The 21,283-nt window shown below is 49.9% G+C and overlaps 1 long non-coding RNA gene across 1 annotated transcript; it reads left to right on the top strand.

Annotated features, from left to right (window-relative positions):
• Positions 1–6,324: 6,324 nt before the first annotated feature.
• Positions 6,325–20,094, top strand: LOC115465981. Its single transcript, XR_003941486.1, has 3 exons — positions 6,325–6,605; positions 18,924–18,980; positions 19,212–20,094. It is a non-coding gene; the product is annotated as an uncharacterized LOC115465981 (long non-coding RNA).
• Positions 20,095–21,283: the final 1,189 nt, after the last annotated feature.

Here is a 21,283-nt window from a genome sequence, read left to right on the forward strand (position 1 = left end):
GCAGAGTGTTCCTGCCGGACAATCGGATTGTCAAACTTCAGGCTCAGGTGGACCAGTTCCTAGTAGCCTCTACGCTTCGGGCTTGGGACTATGTGCAGCTGTTGGGCTCTATGACAGCCACGATGGAAGTAGTGCCCTGGGCCAGGGCTCATATGAGACCACTACAACACTCTCTGCTGCAGCGCTGGACTCCGGTGTCGGAGGATTATGCTGTGCGCCTTCCCTTGGACCCAGCAGTGCGCAAGGCGCTGAGCTGGTGGCTGAAGACAGACAAGTTGTCTGCAGGGATGCCTCTTGTGACCCCGGAGTGGATTGTTGTCACGACGGACGCCTCTTTGACGGGCTTGGGAAGGACAGTGCAGGGGCTCTGGTCTCCTGCAGAGGCAAAGTGGTCTATCAACCTCCTGGAACTCAGAGCCATTCGGTTGGCGCTTTTGGAGTTCCTCCCAGTACTGGTGTTGAAGCCAGTACGGGTCCTGTCGGACAATGCCACGGCTGTGGCCTATGTCAACCGCCAGGGAGGTACCAAGAGCGCCCCTCTAGCCAAGGAAGCCATGAATCTATGCCAGTGGGCGGAAGCAAACCTGGAACAGCTGTCAGCGGCCCACATTGCCGAAGTCATGAATGTCAAGGCGGACTTTCTCAGTCGCCATACCTTGGATCCCGGAGAGTGGCAGTTATCGGCTCAGGCGTTCTTGGACATCACGACGCGCTGGGGCCAGCCGAGCCTAGATCTGATGGCGTCATCGGCCAATTGCCAAGTGCCGCGCTTTTTCAGCAGAGGACGGGACCCTCGATCTCTGGGAGTAGATGCTCTTCTCCAACAGTGGCCGACACAGGAGCTTCTCTATGTGTTCCCGCCCTGGCCCATGTTGGGCAGGGTACTAGACCGGGTGGCAAAGCATCCGGGCCGGATAATCCTGGTGGGTCCGGACTGGCCCAGACGTCCCTGGTATGCGGACTTGATCAGGCTCTCAGTGGACGACCCTCTGCGGCTGCCAGTGGAGCAAGGCCTGTTGCATCAGGGTCCCGTGGTGATGGAGGATCCCTCCCCCTTTGGTCTTACGGCCTGGCTATTGAGCGGCAGCGTCTGAGGAAGAAGGGCTTCTCAGACAAGGTCATCGCCACTATGCTGAGAGCGAGGAAGCGCTCTACTTCTACTGCTTACACCAGGGTTTGGCGTACCTTTACAGCGTGGTGTGAAGCAGGCTCACTTTCTCCCTTCACTGCTCCAATTTCTTCAGTGCTGGCGTTCCTGCAAGAAGGTCTCCTCTGCACTCAGTGGTGCCTGCGTGGAATCTCAACCTGGTGCTACGGGCCTTGCAGAAGCCGCCTTTTGAACCCTTGTCGAGGGCATCTCTGAAAGACCTGACGTTGAAAGCAGTCTTTTTGGTGGCTATCACTTCAGCCAGAAGAGTTTCCGAGCTCCAAGCACTCTCATGTCGAGAGCCTTTTCTGCAGTTCACTGAGGCAGGAGTGACTATTCGCACAGTGCCTTCCTTCCTGCCCAAGATTGTTTCTCGCTTCCATGTGAATCAGCAGCTCTGTCTCCCTTCCTTTCGTAGGGAGGACTACCCAGAGGAATACTCTGCTCTCAAATATCTGGATGTGAGACGAGTCATCATCAGATACTTGGAAGTGACCAATGATTTCCGGAAATCGGATCATCTGTCCTGTTTGCAGGTCCTCGTAAGGGTCTGCAGGCTGCTAAGCCTACAGTGGCAAGATGGGTCAAGGAAGCCATTGCAGCGGCTTATGTGGCCGCGGGGAAGGTGCCGCCTATCCAGCTGAAGGCTCACTCCACTAGAGCTCAGGCGGCCTCGATGGCAGAGGCCGGGTCCGTCTCCTTGGAAGAGATTTGCAAGGCGGCAACTTGGGCATTGGCCCATACCTTCTCCAGGCATTACCGCTTGACTGTGGCTGCTCGGGCGGAGGCCCGGTTTGGAGCTTCAGTGTTGCGGTCAGGGATTTCAATGTCCCGCCCTGGGTGAGTACTGCTTCGGTACATCCCACCAGTCTATGGATTGATCAGCATGATGATATGGAAGGTAAAATTATGTATCATACCTGATAATTTTCTTTCCATTAATCATAGCTGATCAATCAATCCATAGCCCCTCCCAGATATCTGTACTGTTTATATTCTGGTTGCATTTCAGATTCAAGTTTCGTCTTCAGTTCCTGTTCAGGAGGACTTCGTGTTCAAGTTTTTTCAATTGGATTCTTCAAGAGTTGAGACGAGTTTGTGTTAGTGAGCTGCTGCATTCCTCTCCCCTTCGTTTTACGGGGCTGGATTGAGACATAAATTCTGCCGGCGCTCCCTCCCGCTTCGTGCGGCTGTAGGGCAGCTTTGTACCCCTCCCGCTTCGGCGGTGTTAGGGTCAGTCAGCTCCTCCCGCGGTTGCGGTTGCAGGATAAGCCAGATCCCCCCGCATCGGCGGGGTGGTGTCCCTCCCCCGCTCCGCGGGGATGAGCTGGACGGATTCCCCTCCCTCACTTGTGTGGGGATGAGCTGGGTTAATTCCCCTCCCCCGTTTCGGCGGTGGTGAGCTGGGCAGAGTGTCCCTTTGTGGGTGTAATTCTCATAAGTGCTGAGTCCTGCGGATGGAGCTTGGATATCGACATACTGAGGAGTTTCCGGCAGCACATGACCACATATAGGGAGGCAAAAGGATTGCTCTCTATCTCCACCTGCTGGTAGATGGACACAACCCACCAGTCTATGGATTGATCAGCTATGAAAGAAAATTATCAGGTATGATACATAATTTTACCTTTCCGGCCACTGCTGCTTCTCCTGTTGAGCAGCAGTGGCCGCTACAAAAACAAAAACAGCTGTTTTTAGGAAGCAAGTGCAGCACCGCAGGCAGCCATCAGGCATTGGCTGTCGGCTGTGCAGCCGCTCCTCTCGCCTCTCACGTCACTGCCCCTGGAGCAGACCCCGGAGGAGCGCAGCGACGTGAGGCGAGAGGAGCGGCTGCAGAGCCAACAGCCAATGCCTGATGGCTGCCTGCAGTGCAGCGCTTGCTTCCTAAAAACAGCTGTTTTTGTAGCGGCCGCTGCTGCTAAACAGGAGAAGCAGCAGTGTACGGAAATGGGAGCTGGCGCCACGTGTTTTGCGGGAGACTTGGCAGGTCTGTGTTGGGTGGACAGGCCTGGGCGGTGACCTCAGGGGGGGGTGGAGGGGGGAGCAGTGGCTGCAGCGACCTCGTGGAGGGGGGAGCGGTGGCGACCTTGGGGGAGGGGCCTTGTGCTGCTGTCGTGCGGTTGGTCAGTGCTGCGTGTGACGTCAGCCTGGGCTTCGGAGCCTAGCAGACCAACTCTGAAGAAAGCCACGGACACAGGCAGCCAGACGCATAGAATGTTGGAGGTGAGAATTATTATATAGGATAACGGACTGGTTATGCGTGGTCCATCTGTATAAAGTCTAAACCTAATCTAGTTGGATACAGATGGCAAACTTTCATTGAGGATATCCTGTTTCCTGATTGGTTCATCTTAACTGTTGTTGGAATCTGCCTTGGGAAGCCTGGTGTTATAAAGATGGAATAAAAAACTCCTTTAATTGGGACACATGGAATCATATCTTCATCTCATCTGTCATGTAGATGTTGACATTTTAGATATACAAATGGATTATTCTATTTTTAGGCATGTTTCAGGGACAAGTGGTTTTATAACTCAAAAGAAAAATAAATATTTTATTTCATGCACATCTCTTTTGCCTCTCTCTGTCGCCTCTGAGTGCAAGCAGGACGTGAGCGGGTGCCCCAGCCCTTCGTAAGTGCCAGCTGTTTAAAACGTTTTACCTCCTGCTCCTCCAGCAACAGTGAAGTCCAGCACACACGGACTACACTTCACACTGCCTTTGCTTTCGTTTCTGCTGTTCCTCTGGTTCCGCCCTCATTTCCTGTTTGCGAAAGGGCGGGATCAGAGGAACAGCTGAAACAGAAGCGAAGGCAGTCTGAAGCGGCGTCCGTGCGTGCTCGACTTCATTGTTGCCGGCAGAGCAGGAGGTAAAACGTTTTAAACAGCCGGCACTTACGAAGGGAACGGCAGCAGCACACATCCTGCTTGCACTTGGAGGCCAGAGAGAGACAAGGAACTCTGAGGGCACAGGACGAGGGGGGGAGGGGGTCCTGAGACGAGAGAGGGGGGAGGGATGCACGGGACGAGAGAGGGAGGGAGGGGGTCCTGGAACACTGGAAGGGGAGGGCCGGTCCTGGAACTCCACCGGAAGGGGAGGACCGGTCCTGGAACTGGAAGGACGGGGGGGGGGGGAGGGAGGTCCTGGAACTTGGAGGGAGGAGAGGGGTCCTGGAACTCGAAGAGGAGGGGGGGGTCCTGGAACTCGGGGGGGGGGGGGGGGAGAAGGGGAGAGGGGTGGGTCCTGGAACTCGAAGGGGAGGGGTGCCTGCAACTCCGGAGGACAGGGAGGGAGGCAGATAGGGGGGGCCTGGAACTCGGAGGGAGGGAGGCAGGTAGGGGGCATGGAACTTGGAGGGGAGGGGGCCTGGAATTCGGAGGTCAGAGGGAGGGAGGTAGGTACGGAGGGGGCCCTGGAACCTTGCTAGCGCCCGTTTCCTTTCTGTTGGAAACGGGCCTCTTTTACTAGTTATGTGACATCAAGCAACCACAGTCTGCACTGTTCCTCTGAACCTGACGAAGAACCTAAAACTGGTAAAACCACAGACTGAGAAACATGAAAATGGGAGACCACCTTAGAGAGAAACGAAGGAACCGGACGCAAAACCACACGCTCCTTAGAAAACCGCAAAACAATCTACAGGAAAGAGCCTGTAACTCCGATACACATCTGGCCGAGGCAATGGCCACCAAAAATACCATCTTGAGCGTTAAATCCTTAAGAGAACAATCAGCCAAAGATTCAAATGGAGGCTTAGTAAGAGCCGACAAAACCAGATTAAGATCCCAAGCCGGAAAAATAATTCTCAAGGGAGGCCGCAAGAGTCCTACTCCTTTCAAGAAACGAGAAACATCTGGAAGGCTAGCTAAGGAATTGCCCTGAATGCGACCTCTAAAACATGATAAAGCCGCAACTTGAACCTTAAGGGAAGCAAGAGCCAAACCTTTATCAAATCCATGCTGTAGAAACTCCAACAACTCTGGCACCATTGCTCGTAAAGGAGAGATTTGTTGATCAGCACACCAGGCCTCAAAGATCTGCCAAACTCTAACATAATTCAGAGAAGTCGAACGACGACGAGATCGAAACGTAGTGGAAATGACTTGCGAAGAGTAACCCCTCTTCATCAATCGCGCCCTTTCAAGAGCCAGGCCGTACGACAAAATTGAGACGGATCTGGATGGAAGAATTGGGAGAGGGGGGGTATACTGATGGAAGGATGGGGAGAGAGAAGGGACACTGGATAGAAGGAGAGACATTAGATGGAAGGATCAGGAGAGAGGGTAGATGGGTGGAAGGATGGGGAGAGAAAGAGGGAAGACGCTGGATGGAAGGGTATGGAAAAAAAAAGGAGACACTGGATGGAAGGATGCAGAAAGAAAGAGGGGAGACATTGGGAGGGGGTCCGGGGACCTGAGACTAGGGAGGGGGAGGGGTCCAGAGACCAGAGGAGGGATGGTCCTGAGACCAGAGTGGAGGGGGTCCAGAGACCTGAGAGGGGGGGAGGGGGAGGGGGGAGATATCTCTGTCACTCACACACACACACACTCTCTCTCTCTCACAGTCAGTGTCTTAATCTCTCTCTCACACACTTGTCTCTCATTCACTCTCTAATGTGTCACACAGTCACTTTCAAACATTCTCTCAATCTCATACACTCTCTCGGTCTCACAGAGAGTCTGTATCACACACATACTCTCACAATCTGTCTCACACACACTCTCACTCACAGACACACTCGCACCCACACTCACTCTCGCACCCACTCTCTCTCACACACACTCTCTCAAACATACACACTCTGAGGAAAACCTTGCTAGAGCCCGTTTCATTTGTGTCAGAAAGGGCCTTTTTACTAGTTTCTAATAATCTTTTGCTAGTGTTGTCAATTGCTATTGTTTTGGTGAGCTAAAACGGCGGCATGCTCAGTCTACTGCAGGCAAGCTCCGCCTACTGGCTTTAGCCCATATAATGGTCTACATAGGAACAACCCGTGTCCTGTTTTATTCAATCTCCTTGCCAAAAACAATAAGGTAGAAATCGTACAAGTTTACTGCTGGCTCCCGTCACGACACTAACCCTTATTTTAACTTCGAGAAAAACAGATCCTGGACAAGTCACGCCCCTTGTGACGTGTCGTGAGGTTACCTTCCGGTGGAGAGGAATCAGTCAAATTTACGTCAGCACGGGGGCTCGCCCCTTTTAAGGTGGACGAGATTGTTGCAAATATCTCCAGCATTAAATACGATCAGCAGAGAAAACAAAAAAAAGTTTCGGAGGATTAACTTTTAAAGGGTTTCTGATCGAATCCGGTAAGATCCCGAGGATCCCGCTGTATCCGTTTTGTACCTTTTGCCAAACGTGCTCGCTCAGAAGATGGCGCAGGGAAAGAAGAAGTTTAAGGCGCAGCCGCTCAAAAAGGCACCGCCAATGCGGAAGAAAGGATTGAAGAAAGGAGGTAAATAGAGGCTGTGGGAGGAACATTCCTTTGTCTCCCGGGACTGGAGGGACCGAACTCGGTTCAGGTTTTCACCGGTGGAGGGACAGCGCGGTCTCACATTAGAGACTGGGGTAATAGTCAGACGGGGACCCCCCACCACTCTACCCCTCCCCCCCCCCGCCAGAGTACACAGGAGCTCCCACTAATTTATCATCTCTATAGACTGACTGGAACCGCTTTACTCCCCCCCCCCCCCCCCCAATAAACTGCACATGACGCCTCCCAACTACACACAGGAGCCCCCATTACTTTATTCTCTCTATAGACTGCACTGGAGCCCCTTCACGCAACCCCCCCTCTTAATAATGTGCACAGGAACCCCCTCCCCCCACTATACAGGAGCTCCCATTCTTTCAATGGACTGCATGGGAGCTTGTTCACTCTACCCCCCCAAACTGCACAGGAGGACCCCCCCCCCCCAAGACTACAGAGGAACCCCATCATGTTATCATTTTTTTAGACTGCATGGAACCCCCCTTACTCTACCTCCTCCCCCCCACCACACAGGAGCCATTACTGTATTCTCTCTGTAGACTGCACAGGAGCCCCTTCACTCTAACCCCCCTACTACTACTATTTATCAGTTCTATAGCGCTACAGGGCATACGCAGCGCTGTACACCATACACAAAAAGACAGTTCCTACTCAAAGAGCTTACAATCTAGCTCTCTAAATCAGAAAACTCCAGGTTGATCTAAACACTTCAAACTGCTTTTTGGAGCTAAGAAATTTGATCATGTTATGCCCCTCTAAATCAAAGGGTATTGGATATTGATTTCTTTCTACATTCTGTTCAAAATTCTTGTCATTTATAATTGGGTCTTTTATCTCGAGTTGTCTTCCTTCTTGTTCAATCCGCTTATACCATTCTCTCCCAATCTCTCCCCCCCCCCCCCCCCCCCCAAAGTCTCCCGGTCATTCCATCTCACTCCCAGGTACATTTAGATTGAACGAGTTCTTGCTTCAGTGTACTAGCCCTCTACCTTTTAGAGAAGAGGTTCTCAACCCAGTCCTCGAGACACACCTAAGCCAGTCAGATTTTCAGGATACCCACAATGAATATGGATGAGATAAATTTGCATACAACGGAGATAGGGAATGCAAATTATCTCGTGCAAATTCACTGTAGGTATTTTGAAAACCTGACCGGCTAGGTGTGTTCCTGAGGACTGGTTTGAGAACCCCTGCTTCAGAATAATCTGCCCCAGATATTTGTTTAGAAATCTCCCATAAGAAATTCAGGTCGGCTCTGAAAATCAACTACTGTGGTCAGGTATTTCCTGACTAATTTCACTGCTTCCAGTGATATGTCTTGCCCTAGTGATGTATTTTATTTAGTGTCACTATGCTCTGCCTTTCCTGCTGCTTTTTTTTATTTGATTACTTGGAATGTGCACAGGAACCCCCTCCCCCCACTACACAGGACGGAACCCCTATTATTTTTTCGATGGACTGCATGGGAGCTTGTTCACTCAACCCCCCCCCAAGACTACAGAGGAACCCCATGATGTTATCGTTTTTTTAAACTGCATGGAAACCCCTTCACTCTACCACCTCCCCCACCCCCTTACCACACAGGAGCTATTACTTTATTCTCTCTATAGACTGCATGGGTTCTCTCTACCCCTCACCCTCCTACACAGGAGCCCCATCCCATTACTTCAATCCCTTTATAGACTGCAGGGAGCCCTGCAAATAAACTGCTGAACACCCCTAATGTTCACAATTTTGAACAGGGAGGTTTAACTTGTGTTGCATATATCTCCCCCCACCCCATCATTTTGAAAAATTGACACCTATGGACTCGTGACTTTGTATCCAAGTACCCCGAAGGATCCATCTGAAAAAGTAACTTTTGTGTATTTATCCTTGAAACAAAAGTTATATAAAATGACTAGTAAAAAAGGCCCGTTTCTGAACACAATGAAACGGGCGCTAGCAAGTTTTTCCTCGGAGTGTGTATGTTTAAGAGAGTGTGTGTGCGAGTGACTCGGTGAGAGAGAGTGTATGGAGGACAATTGCCATTGGTCCTTTGTACTTCCCATAGCTACCCTTCTCCATTGTGAATTTTGCCCACAGAGATAGATTGTGTGTGTGACAGAGTTCGTGTATGTGTGTGAGAGAGAGAGGGTGGGGCGGGCGACTGTTTGTGTTATTGTGTGTGTGTCTGACAATGATAGGGGGGTGGGGGGTGGTGAACTGAGAGGGTGTGGCAGGGGGCTTGGAGGGGGGTCAGCGTTGCTGGGGGGGGGGGGGTTGGCCGTGCTGTTGCTGTTTGGTATTAGTGTGGTGCTTTATTGGAGGTTTTTTTTTTTTTTTTTATTTGGGTCAAGGGGGGGTTGGGGGGTGTGCCATGGTGGCAAAGTGGAGGGGGGCTTTGAGGGTGGTATGTGTGTTTCAGTGTTTTTCAGCAAGAAAAATGTCAGGAAGTATTTTTTCACGGAGAGAGTGGTGGATGCTTGGAATGCCCTCCCGTGGGAGGTGGTGGAGAGGAAAACGGTAACAGATTTCAAACATGCATGGGATAAACATAAAGGAATCCTGCTCAGAAGGAAGGGATCCCCAGAAGCTTAGCCGGTGGTGGGAGGCAGGGCTGGTGGTTGGGAGGTGGGAATAGTGCTGGGCAGACTTATACGGTCTGTGCCAGAGCCGGTGGGTGAGAGGCGGGGCGGGTGGTTGGGCGGGATAGTGCTGGTCAGACTTATACGGTCTGTGCCCTGAAAAAGACAGGTACAAATCAAGGTAAGGTATACACAAAAAAGGGGCACATGTGAGTTTATCTTGTTGGGCAGACTGGATGGACCGTGCAGATCTTTTTCTGCCGTCATCTACTATGTTACTATGTTTAGAGGGGGGGAGGTTTGTGTGTGTGAGATTGAAAGGTGATGCGTGTCACACAGATTGTGTGTGTGAAAGTTGGTGTGTGGGTTCGTTGTACTGTCTCCTGTACTTGAGTAAGTTTGTCATTGAAATCATTTACTGGTAAGGAAAGTGCAGCCATATCCGATTTCAGAAGCAGAAGTAACATGATAGTGTTCATAGTCAAATCTCGTACAGCTTTAAGTTGTCCTAAACTTACTAGATTTCGAGAGTGGTGGAAGTTGATATGGGTTGGGGGAACATATGAGTTCAAAGTAGCGTGCTGGTAGGGGGGGGGGGGGTTTCTATACCAAAACATTGATGATAACGTTCTATGTTAGGTTTTTGAGCTGTGAATGTGTTCATTATCAGAGTTTACATTATGTTTTTCTGGGTACTGTTATCCGTATAATATCATCAATAAAAAATTGTTGAACCATAAGTTGTCCTATAATACTATGTGAAGAAGCTACAGTCGGGGCTTGAGACAGCACCATTTTTTCATTGCCATACACTCAAAGTAAACCTTATGTAGTCCAGTGTAAGCCAGGAAGGCAATTAGGGTACTCTTTGTTTCCCCTGCGCCGTGCAGCCGTCATTGCCATACACTCAATTGAAAGCAAACCTGTGAGGTGCTGCATCCACGTTGTCGTTCACCGTCCTCCCGCCCCTCTCTTAGTAGACAGGAGTGGAAGTAAGCCTATGTAGTCCAGTGTAAGGAAAGAAGGCAATTAGGGTAATCTCTGTTTCCCCTGTGCCGTGCAGCCGTCATTCCCATACACTCAAAACAAAGGAAACGTGTGAGGTGCTGCATCCACCACGTTGTCGTTCTGCTGTTGGCGCGGTGGGATGGCGAGCGCGAGCAACTGAGAACTTCGGGGAGGAGGGTGAGTGAGGGAGGGCTGAGGGTGGGGTGATGTCCAGCGGCGCCAGCGAGTTGGGACAGGAGGGGGCCCGGGGGAGGGAGAGAGCGTGCTGCGGGTCCAAGGGCGGGGCTGGAACTTGGAGGGGAGAGAGGGAGGGCTGGCCAGGGAGCGGCAGGAGGCAGTCAGAGCCAATCGGAAAGTGTAGCACGAACCGCACAAACCCTGCTGCTGCTGCTGTGCTGGACACATTGTTTCTGCCTGCCCAGTGTACGTGTGTGAGACTGAGAGAGGGGGGTGGCTCGTGCTTGACAGGTCGCGTGTTTTTCCAGTGGATGCGCGAGCAGCGCTGGCGGGCCCCTGCCCATCGCTATAACAACGGGTCGTGCGCCGGGCCGCCTCATTTGCATGGCAAGCGCTGATTGGTTTCTGCCTGCCTGTTGCTGGACTCGTAAAGAAGGACGTTTTGGGTGAGCGATGCGATTGGGTGAGTGTCATTGCTCTGCCCTCGACGTCATCACGTTGTGACGCGTGGACGGGGCAGACACTCATGGAGCAAAATCGATCTTAGCCACTTCACCACTCATTGCGCAGAATCGATCTTAGCCACTTCACTTTTAGAACGTTGGGAGAGTGAGGCTTCATTAGAATGTTGGAGGTGCGTTTTATATAGAGAGATGTGTATGTTTGCAGTAATACTGTATTTTTCTCTACTGCCATCTACTGTGCTTCAATTGCTTTTGGGCTTGTAGATGGTATGTAAGAAATAAATAAATAAGATGAGTCAGTGACAAACATGAAATCTGATTGACAGAACAAATTAAATTTAAAACAAATATTTATTGTTAGGACAATTTTTACATGTTTTGCCAAAGGTAGTGCATTCAGTGCTTAAGGTGACTAAGGAGGTAATTAACTAATTACCAATAGGAAAAGCGAAGATACTTACCTGTAGCAGGTATTCTCCAAGGGTAGCAGGCTGATTGTTCTCACTGATGGGTCGGCATCCACGGCGGCCCAGGAATGGAAGATTTTTCCAGCAAAAATCAAAAAAGCTTTAAGACACTTCTGGAGCGCGAGGGACTCACACCACGCATGCGCGGCCATCTTCCCGCGCGTGCCCGTTCCCGCCTCAGTTATATCAAAAAGCAAATAAAGAACAACAACAACTCCAAAGGGGAGGTGGGCGGGTTGGTGAGAACAATCAGCCTGCTGTCCTCGGAGAATACCTGCTACAGGAAGTATCTTCGCTTTCTCCGAGGACAAGCAGGCTGCTTGTTCTCACTGATGGGGTATCCCTAGCCCCCAGGCTCACTCAAAACAGCAAAAGAAGGTCAATTGGGGCTTGCAACGGCCAGGACATAACAAAGATTGGCCTATGAAGAAACATCTAACTGAGAGTGCAGCCTGGAACAGAATAAAAATGGCCTAGGGGGGCGGAGTTGGATTCTAAACCCCGAACAGATTCTGCAGCACCAACTGCCCAAACCGACTGTCCCGTCGGGTATCCTGCTGGAGGCAGTAGTGAGATGTGAATGTGTGGATTGATGACCACGTCGCAGCCTTGCAAATCTCTTCTATAGTGGCTGACTTCAAGTGAACCACCGACGCTGCCATGGCTCTAACACTATGAGCCGTGACATGACCCTCAAGAGTCAGCCCAGCTTGGACATAAGTGAAGGAAATGCAATCTGCTAGCCAGTTGCAAATGGTGCATTTCCCGACAGCAACTCCCCTTCTTTTGGGATCGAAAGAAACAAACATTTGAGCGGACTGTCTGAAGGGGCTTGTCTGCTCCACATAGAAGGCCAATGCTGTCTTGCAGTCCAATGTGTGCAACTGACGTTCAGCAGGCCGGGTATGAGGACGGGGAAAAGTGTTGGCAAGACAATTGACTGGTTCAGATGGAACTCCGACACCACCTTCGGCAAGAACTTAGGGTGCGTGCGGAGGACTAATCTGTTATGATGAAATTTAGTATAGGGAGCAAGGGCTACCAAGGCTTACAGCTCACTGACTCTACGAGCTGAAGTAACAGCTACCAAGAAAATGACCTTCCAGGTCAAGTACTTCAAATGGTAGGTATTCAGTGGATCAAAAGGAGGCTTCATCAGCTGGGTGAGAACGACGTTGAGATCCCATGACACTGGTGGAGGTTTGACAGGGGGCTTTGACAAAAGCAAACCTCTCATGAAGCGAACTAAAGGCTGTCCAGAGATAGGCTGACCTTCCACACGTTGATGGTAAGCACTAATTGCACTAAGATGAACTCTTTTGGAGTTGGTCTTGAGACCAGACTCTGACAAGTATAGAATGTATTGAAGCAGGTTATGTGTAGGACAAGAGCGAGGATCTAGGGGCTTGCTGTCACACCAGACAGCAAACCTCCTCTATTTAAAAGAGTAACACCTCTTTGTGGAATCTTTCCTGGAAGCAAACAAGACTCGGGAGACTCCCTCAGAAAGACCCAAGGAGGCGAATTCTACGCTCTCAACATCCAGGCCATGAGGGCCAGAGACTGGAGGTTGGGATGCAGAAGCGCCCCCTTGTTCTGAGTGATGAGGGTTGGAAAACACTCCAATCTCCACAGATCGTCGGAGGACAACTCCAGAAGAAGAGGGAACCAGATCTGATGTGGCCAAAAGGGAGCAATCAGAATCATGGTTCCACAATCTTGCTTGAGTTTCAGCAAAGTCTTCCCCACCAGAGGTCTGGGAGGATATGCATACAGAAGGCCCTTCCCCCAATGCTGGAGAAAGGCATCTGACGCTAGTCTGTCGTGGGCCTGAAGCCTGGAACAGAACTGAAGGACCTTGTGATTGATCTGAGTGGCAAAAAGATCCACCGAGGGGGTGCCCCACTCCCGGAAGATCTTGCGTACAACACCCATGTTGAGTGACCACTCGTGAGGTTGCATTATCCTGCTCAACCTGTCGGCCAGACTGTTGTTCACGCCTGCCAGATATGTGGCTTGGAGAAACATTCCGTGACGGCGCACCCAAAGCCACATCTGGACGGCTTCCTGACACTGAGGGCGAGATCCGGTGCCCCTCTACTTGTTGATGTAATACATGGCAACCTGATTGTCTGTCTGAATTTGAATAATTTGATTGGACAGCCGATCTCTGAAAGCCTTTAGAGTGTTCCAGACCGCTCGCAACTCCAGGAGATTGATCTGAAGACCTGATTCCCGGAGGGACCAAGCTCCTTGAGTGTGGAGCCCATCTACATGCGCTCCCCACCCCAGGAGAGATGCATCCGTGGTCATCACTTTGAGAGGCTGAGGCATTTGGAAGGGACGCCCCACTCTATATGCTAAACCTAGTGGACCTACCACCTAGAAACGCTAAAAGATCGGCCCTCTAATTCCTCAATCTGAACTTCCCCAGCTGCAAAGGAATTAAATACAAACAATCATACGCCACTACTTTTGCGTATAAAAGCACACAGGTCTGGAACGCATTACCCATGGCCCTGAAAAATATGGACAATCTAACCAGCTTTCGCAAATCTTTGAAGACACACCTCTTCAACAAAGCCTACGAAAGACATCCTTAATAAATCACTCGGGTGCATAAAAAATGCCTCTCACAACACCTTTCTAGCACCTTGCATCTAATTCATCTACTTTCAGCTTATGTATTTAAGATCATGTAATGACCTTGCATCTAATTCACTTACTTTCAGCTTATGTATTTAAGATCATGTAATGACTGCATCATAACAACATTCTGTATGCCACATTGAGCCTGCAAAAAGATGGGATAATGTGGGGTACAAATGCAATAAATAATAATAATAAATTGGATCGAATTGTCCACCGCTGAAAGGAATTGTGAAAATCGGTGGACAGCTGGATCACATCCTCTAGATTCCCTGCAGCTTGATACCACTGGGAAGCGTCCATTGAGCTGATCTCATGTGAAGACGGGCCATGGGTGTCACATGAACTGTGGAGGCCATATGGCCTAGAAGTCTCAACATCTGCTGAGCTGTGATCTGCTGAGACGCTCTGGCCATGGAGACAAGAGACAGAATATTGTCTGCCCTTGCCTCGGGGAGATAGGCATGAGCCGTCTGGGAGTCTAGCAGAGCTCCTATAAATTCTAGCTTTTGAACTGGAAGAAGATGGGACTTCGGGTAATTTATCACAAACCCAAGTAGCTCCAGCAGTTGAATAGTCATCTGCATGCATTGTAGAGCTCCTGCCTCTGAGGTGTTCTTCACCAGCCAATCGTCGAGATAAGGGAACACATGCACTCCCAGTCTGGGTAGTGACGCTGCAACCACCGCTAGACATTCTTTAAAGACCCTGGGCGCAGATGCCAGACCAAAGGGCAGCACACAGTACTGAAAATGCTGTGTTCCCAGAGGGAATCGAGGATACTTCCTGTGAGCGGGAAGTATCGGGATGTGTGTATAAGCATCCTTTAAGTCCAGAGAGCATAGCCAATCGTTTTCCTGAATCATGGGAAGAAGGGTGCCCAGGGAAAGCATCCTGAACTTTTCTCAGACCAGGAATTTGTTCAGGGCCCTTAGGTCTAGGATAGGACGCATCCCCCCTGTTTTCTTTTGCAGAAGAAAGTACCTGGAATATAATCCCAGCCCTTTGTGCCTGGGTGGAACGGGCTCGACCGCATTGGTGCTGAGAAGGGCGGAGAGTTCCTCTGCAAGTACCTGCCTGTGCTGGAAGCTGAAGGACTGCGCTCCCGGTGGGCAATTTGGAGGTCTGGAGATCAAATTGAGGGAGTACCCTAACCGGACTATTTGAAGAACCCACCGGTCGGAGGTTATGAGAGGCCACCTTTGGTGAAAAGATTTTAACCTCCCCCCGACCGGTAGATCGTCCGGCACGGGTACTTTTATGGCAGCTATGCTCAACTGGAGCCAGTCAAAAGCCCGTCCCTTGCTTTTGCTGGGGAGCTGCAGGGGCCTGTCTGGGCGCACGCTGTTGACGCGAATGAGCGCGCTGGGGCTGAGCCTGAGAAGGCTGTCGGGAAGGTGGATTGTACCTACGCTTATTGTAAGCATAGGGAGCAGTCCTCCTTCCCCGGAAAAAACGTCTACTGTTGAGGTAGATGCTGAAGGTGCCCGGTGGGAGAGCTTGTCAAGGGCGGTTTCCCGCTGGTGGAGCTGCTCTACACCTGCTCGACTTTCTCACCAAAAATATTATTTCCCCCCCCCCCCCCGGCAAGGAACATCCTTAATCCGCTGCTGGATTCGACTATCCAGGTCAGAGGCATGCAGCCATGAGAGTCTGCGCATCACTATACCTTGAGCAGTGGATCTGGACGCAACATCAAAAGTGTCATAAACACCCCTGGACAGGAATTTATGACACGCCTTCAGCTGCCTGACCACCTCCTGAAAAGACCTAGCGTGCTCTGGAGGGAGCTTGTCCACCAAGTCCGCCATTTGCTTTACATTGTTCCGCATGTGTTTGCTCATGTAGAGCTGGTATGATTGGATCTTGGACACGAGCCTAGAGGACTGATAGGCCTTCCTCCCAAAAGAATCCAGAGTCCTAGACTCTCGCCCTGGGGGCGCCGAGGCAAAATCCCTAGTACTCCTGGCTCTCTTGAGAGCGGAATCCACAACCATAGAGTCGTTAGGTAACTGGGACCTCATCAACTCAGGTTCTCCGTGAATCCGATATTGGGACTCAACTTTTTTGGGAATGGTGGGATTACTGAGTGGTTTCGTCCAGTTCCTAAGCAATGTCTCTTTAAGGACATTATGCAAAGGGGCAGTGGACAACTCCTTCGGTGGTGAAGGATAGTCAAGGGCCTTGAGCATCTCAGTCCTGGGCTCATCCTCATTTACCACCGGTAAGGAAATGCCCACAGACATTTTCCGGACAAATGACGAGAAGGTGAGACTCTCCGGTGGAGAAAGCTTCCTCTCAGGTGAAGGAGTAGGATCAGAAGAAAGACCACAAGACTCCTCGGAAGAAAAATACCTGTGGTCTTCCCCTTCATCCCATGAGGCATCCTCCTCGGTATTGGACAAGAGTTCTCTAACTGCAGTCTGAAACCAGGCCCGTCTCGACGCCAAGGAACGCCATCCTCTATGGCGATGCCGAGAAGTCGACTCCCATGCTGGCGGCGATGAAGCTTCCTCCTGCGACGTTGATGGGGAGTCGACCTGGGTAGCAGCCGAGGCCGATGCCACAATTGGTATCGCGTCAGGGACCGCACCACAGGCACAGAGTCAGCTGCCGGTTCCATTGATGGTACCGAGGGTGCAAGCACCCCCTGTACCTAGACAGACTGACGCAGCAACCCTTCCAGGAGACCTGAAGAAGGGCTCGGATGCACTCGTCTAGAGCCGCTGTCGAAGAAGGCTGTGGGGCCGGTGCAGAAGTCGGCGTCAGAATCTGTGGAGGCCTGGGAGGTGGTACCAGGCTGTCCGAAGATCTACACACTGACACCTCTTGTATGGAGGGTGAGCGCTCCTCCCGGCGTCGACACTTCTTGGGTGCTGACTCCTTCGACGCCCCAGAGCTCCCGGTACCGTGTCTCGAAGGAGACCGATGACGATGCTTCTTCGCCTTTGCTCGAAGCATGTCACCGGCACTCCTCGGTACCAACGAGGAGGACGTGGAATCCACACGCCTCCTTGGGGTCGGGTCCGAGATGGGCCTGCACAGCAGGAGCCCTCGAGACAGGTGGAGACCCACTCGACGGCTCACTACTCCCAGCTAGTGGTGAAGTCCGGACAGCCATTACCTGCGCTCCCGATGTCGATGCCATCCCTGATGCCGATGTCAACATTGACGCTGAGGAATCTGTCAGAGCTTTGAAAAGACAGTCCCGAAAAGCTCTTCTCGACGCCTGTGTCCGCTTTTTCAAGCTCAGACACAACTTACAGGCGTCTGGGCGATGATCGGGCCCAAGGCACTGGATGCACCATGCTTGCGGGTCAGTGCCCGAGATCGACCGCTGGCATCGAGCACACTTCTTGAAGCTGCTAGGAGGCTTCGATGACATAAGCGGAAAAATCGTGGCGGCGAAATCAAAATGCTCGATTGTGCCAACAGAGGGGCACAAAAAATGAGAACCGCGTATGCGCGGCCTAGAAGGCCACGACGAAATCGAAAGAAAACTTTAAAAAGGAGGAAAACTAAGAATATAAGGGAAATTTTTTTTTTTTTTTTTTGAAAACTGGAAAAAAGAAAAAGATGACAAAGAGGGCGACGTAAAACAAAAAGTGCAAACAAGAGCGTGAAAAATGCCGGTCTTTCTTTGGGCCTGAGGGAGAGAAACCGACATGCAGCCACTCTCTGCTGCGGAAAAAGAAAAAAAAAAACTGAGGCCGGAACAGGCGCGTGGGAGGGAAGATGGCCGCGCATGCGCGGTGCGAGTCCCCTCACGCTCCGGAAGCTGTCTTAAAGCTTTTTGATTTTTGCTGAAAAATCTTCCGTTCCTGGGCTGCCGTGGACGCCGACCCATCAGTGAGAACAAGCAGCCTGCTTGTCCTCGGAGAAATAAAATTACATTGTACAGAGAGACATAACAATTGCCACACTGGATCAGACTGTTGGTCTGTTTAGCCCAGTGTCCCGCTTCCAATAGCAGCCAATCCAGGTCACAAATAAGGGAAAGGGGATGGGATTGACATACTGTGTTTTCTCTGGTTACAGTCAGTAGTTCACCTGTTATATACAGGTACTTATTTGTACGTGGGGCAAAGAAGGGTTCAGTGGCCTGCCAGAGTAGCAAGGCACTGTAGTGGAAATCAAACCTGGTTTGCAAAGCCAGTGCTCAAACCATAAGGCCAGCATTTCTCAACCCATCCTTGGGGCATACGCAGCCAGTCAGGTTTTCAGGATACCCGCAATGAATATGCTCAAGATAATGCCCTTCTATGATACAAATCTATCGTGCATATTCATTATGGATATCCCGAAAACCTGACTAGCTGGGCACTGCATTCCCGTCCAGTACCTGGATGAATCCCAAAGAGTAATAAGATGCCATGCTACCGACCCCAGGGATAAGTAGTGAGCTTTCCGCACAGACTGCAGTAGAGCCCTGGAATTCTTCACTGGCTCCTCAGGAGTTCCTTTTCCCCAAGGGTGCACGGGAGCCCTGAATCCTTTGCAGCAACTTTGTTGGCATAATAATTTTACATAGTACTTAATACATTTGGAGATTAAGGTAAAGAAACTACAAAATAGTAATTCCTCTTTCCTGCATTTTGTTTTCTCCTCTTTCCAGGCCACATAGGAGTATAAAACTGCACTCTGCTGTTTTCCTCTCCCCCCCTCCCACCCCCACTCCCAAGATTTCACTTGCACCAAAACCTCTGCCTCTACTCAGGCTATAAGGAGCTCCTGCACATTCCATTTCCTCAGGAGACCATTCCTCTGACAATTCTGTCCCCTTTTCCAGACTGTCAGGGTGCAGTTTCTGTCCTGTAGATTGGGTATAAGGAGGAGAAAATTATGGATTGTACACAGGATTCAAGGGCTATCATGGCTTCTAGTATTCCTAACATGAGGCAGGATGAACAAGCAATTGAAAAACGTAAAAACAAAATTATATGTTTCCAGGTCGAGTAATTGCACCCAAAAAAACTCATGTGATTCACCAGCAAGAAGTTGAAAAAGGTGAGTACTACCCAGCACATTCCAGTCATGAAATGGGGGAGGGAGGCTGATAAAGGAAACAGCTGGGTTACTACAAAAAAAAAGTGCGAGGAATGTTGTATTTCCCAGCTAGGTCTATTCTGGCCTGCAGAAACCTGTGTGTAGCAATATTTCATGTGAGCTCGGGTTTAGCTGTATTTTATTTTCCTCTGTTTTCTATTGTGTGTCTCACGTGCTGTGGTTCCTTCACAGAACCTGGAGGTTGCTATCCGGAACAAGATTGAGCACGATGTGACAATGAAAGCAAGTGTCAACATGCCAAAAAAGCTAAACATCGTGAAAGCACCAGAAAACTGGGAAAAAGGGTAAGAAGGTTGCAGCGGTGGAGTCCAAAAACTGAAGAGAAGAGTAACCAGAACATTTTGTCTGCTGAGTAATACCTGATCCTCACCCGAACACAGAAAAACTTGCCTCTGCACATTGAGCAGAGAACATGAGGGTTGTGTGCTATAATGGCTGAGCCTCCTGTGTATAGGCTTTCGGACTTCTGCACATGGATACTGCAGTTTCCTTTCATCTGAGGCTGTGAGCATCGTACCCCTTTCATTGGATGGTATTTGGTCTCTGTTTGGTGGTGCTGTTGCCGCCGCCACTATTCCAATTTCTTACCCACCCCTCTTTAGGGTGCATTGACACAGGTGCTGGAAACAGGGAATTAACCTTGCTTCTGTTGTATATGGGTGGTCAGTGTATGGAATGGGGAGGCTGGTGCCACCACCTAGATTGATTCATTCATTGATTCCTAAATTCTGGGGGATGAGTCAGGTATGCAGTGCAGTTAAAAAGCAGGAACTGTGTGAAAACTGTTAGCTTAAAGTTTAACTTCTCTGTTCTGTCCAGAATACCCAGTTGTCCTCTCTTTCTGAGGGGAGGAGGGATGAGGGGAGGCTATATTCTTGTTAATTTACAGGAAGGGCATAACAAGATTTCCGGTTTCCTTTTTTTTTTTTAATTTTCAACAGTTTTCAACAGTTTTTATTGATGACAGTGCCAAATATACAGAATGCACAGTAAACGTATACCTAGTACATTTGTAAGAGAAACTTCAATAAAACAAACTGATTGCATCATGTCACCAATCCTTTAACTTTTTCATCTCCACCTCCTTTCTATATAGTTTGGCTTATCTTTTGTTGACAGATCAGCATCTCATCTAACACGGCATTCCAATAATAGACAGCAATTAACAGAAAAGAAGATCGTTACTTAACTCAAACAATTATTAACCTTTGTCAACCCTTTTTGGTCCCCCCCCCCTCCTGTTTCCTTTTTTTGTGTACATAATAATGTAAGGAAAGCCCTCTGAGTCAGACTGAGGTCCATTGAACTCGGCATCCTGCGTCAGACAGCGGCCAGATTAGTTGCTAAGGACCTGGCAGATCACAAACAGTACATCTATTTCTCATTTCCAGGGCAGAGTTCTTAATGTTTTATGGACTTTTCATTTAAGAATGTGTCTAAATCTCTTTTAAATCCCACTATGTTTGCTACCTTTCCCATGTCCTCCATGGGAATGTCCTCTTTTGTGTGTGTGTGTGTGTGTGTGTGTGTATATGTGTGTGTTTGAAATGTTAAAACAACTGTCCTCTGTTCATCCCACTCACTCATGCACTGTAGACTGTAAAGTTTCCAAAACTGTATCCACAGATGGAGAGAGGAAACATCTCAAGGTGAGCTACATTCCAATATATTCCTGTTCCCAGAAGGCTTACCTAAGCTAGTGGAGGTCATAGTATGTCCTGTCCAGTAGGATTTTAAGCCTGGATTCCCTGGTTCTCAGCCCACTGGTCATCAACGAGCCTTAACAAAACAATGGCACAGAAGCAGGACGGAGCTACACCTGGAGGATGAGGAAATAAGACATGATCAGCCCACCACAGGGTTTTTGTTCCCTGATTCTCCCTTACCCTCATGCTCTCTTCTTGTATTCTTAAAGAACACTCTGCAGGGTAGCATTTCTCTCTGACAGCCTATTTGTGCTGTAGCCTGCATTTTCACATGTGCTCACACCTTCTGCCCCTTTTTTATCGTAAAGATGCTTTCCAAACTCCAGCCAGCTAAATATATGCATATACAGTTAATTCCATCTCCCACCTCCCTACCCTTCCTCCTCCTAAACCTATCTGGAAAGGTATGTTTGAAGCTCTCTGTATGCCTCTTGATTGGTCACGTTGCTGCATGTCCCTGTTCTTGGTGTGTCTCCTGTGTAACTATCTTTTACCCAACTACGGCCAGGATCTTCCATGGATGATATACCTCTTGCC

This window comes from Microcaecilia unicolor, chromosome 3 (assembly GCF_901765095.1).
Source record: "Microcaecilia unicolor chromosome 3, aMicUni1.1, whole genome shotgun sequence".
In the NCBI taxonomy this organism is placed as follows: domain Eukaryota; kingdom Metazoa; phylum Chordata; class Amphibia; order Gymnophiona; family Siphonopidae; genus Microcaecilia; species Microcaecilia unicolor.